Genomic DNA, 2,131 nt, shown 5'->3' with positions numbered 1-2,131 from the left:
TTTTGTTTCCCTTCCCTTATGTTCATCTGTTTTGTCTCTTAAAATCCTCATATGAGTGAAGTCATATGATTTTTGTCTTTCTCTGACTAATTTCACTTAGCATAATATATAGGTTTTTATTTTTTCTCAACTTAAAAATGATTCATTTTACTATTTAATTCATTTTAATTGCTATATATTTCATCATCTGTCCATGCCAAATGAATATTGATATCATTCGTGTTCATTTCATACCTTTTCCACACAATGAAGGTTCCCAGCTAGAGGTTCAGCTCATAAATGCTTCCCTGAAATTTGCAGTTATCATGCTAGGGATGTACTCTTTTTTTATTGTCTTTCCTCTGTTGCTCACCCCACTGCTTCCTTCTGAGAACTGAAATATTCCAGGTGCCATTGTTCATGGACCAAACACCACACACACAATAGGAAATGTTATTAGGAGGGTCCCATATACTCAGTGCTGTGCTGGCTGCTTGTTTTCTATGCATTGCTCATCACTGCAGCATCCCCATAAGACTTTGACAATTTCCACTCTACATCAGGGACACCAAGGCATCTCATACCGTTGAACAATTTTCCCTATTCACAAAGTAAGTGGTGGTTTGGATTAAATTCAGAATGTTTGAGTCTAAGTAACACACCAAATGATAAAGGCTGTCATGACCACTTCTGTCTCCCCCAGGCAAAGGAGAACGACTGCTTTACAGAAACATTTCTGTTAGGGCACTTGATTATCTTACGAGTATCTTATAAATCTGTACTCTCTTGAAAGTCTTTGTCTTCCAAGGGTCAACAACTGCTGTGATTTCCCTTTATTTCCTTAAAGAGTCTATGCATTTTATTTTTTCTCTCATTTAGCTGTTCTTTAAAAATGATACCCTACCTATCACCTTGGTCGGAAAATTCCCCTAAGGATGGAGAACATCATTGACATAGTTGTCCAGTTTCTCTTAGAATGAATCACTAACACAGGTGACTAACATGTCCATGGAGGAGTCCTATGAATTTCAGGTTTATAAGCAACATTTTAAAATCTATGCTTAGGTGCAGAGGATATACTTGAATGGATGCCATGACCTACTGTATTTTTTCACACTGCTACTCTATTTCATGGGTACAGGTGGACATGCCTTGTAGCTGAGGGAAAAGATTTGAGGCATTTTTCAGGATGAAAATATTAAAATTTTAAAAGGAAATTATGAAACATGAGAAATGGTTTAAGAATGCTAATGCTGCATCATCCAGAGGCATTAACAATGATTGGTCAAGACACTCAACTCATCTCATAAGAGGAATTTAAGAAACAAAACAAATGAGCATAGAGCAAAAAAGAGAGATATGGGCTAACCAAGAATCAGACTCTTAACTATGGAGAACAAACTAATGGTTACCAGAGGGGAGGAGGTGGGGGGATGGGTCAAATAGGTTATGGGGATCAAGGAAGGCACTTGTGTTGAGCACCTGGTATTATGAGATGTTGAATCACTGTATCGTGCACCTGAAAGTAATAGTGCACTGTATTTAAAATGCAATAAAATACTGCTGATTCAAATAAAAGATTTGCTGATTCAAAAGGGCACATGCACCCCAATGTTTATAGCAGCACTATCAACAATAGCCAAAGTATAGAAAGACTCCAAATGTTCATGAATAATGAATAATTAAAGAAGATGTGGTACACACACACACACACACACACACACACAATGGAATATTACTTGGCAATCAAAAGAATGAAATCTTGCCATTTGCAACAACATGGATGGAACTAGAGTGTATTATGCTAAGTGAAATAAGTCAGTCAGAGAAAGAAAAATATCATGATTTCACTCATATGTGGAATTTGAGAAACACAACAGATAGAGGGGAAGGGAATGAAAAATAAGACAAAAACAGAGGGGGAGGCAAACCATAAGAAACTCTTAAATATAAAGAACAAATTGAGGGTGCTGAAGGAGAGACGGGTGGGGAGATTGAGCTAAATGGATGATGGGCATTAAGGAGGGCACTTGTTGGGATGAGCACTGGGTGTTATATGTAAGTGATTAGTCACTGAATTCTACTTCTGAAACCATTATTATACTGTATGTTAACTAACTTGGATTTAAATTTTTAAAAACTGCACTGTATT

The sequence above is a fragment of the Neofelis nebulosa genome, chromosome 4, assembly GCF_028018385.1.
Source record: "Neofelis nebulosa isolate mNeoNeb1 chromosome 4, mNeoNeb1.pri, whole genome shotgun sequence".
Taxonomy (NCBI): domain Eukaryota; kingdom Metazoa; phylum Chordata; class Mammalia; order Carnivora; family Felidae; genus Neofelis; species Neofelis nebulosa.
Note: the sequence above shows the minus strand (reverse complement) of the source record.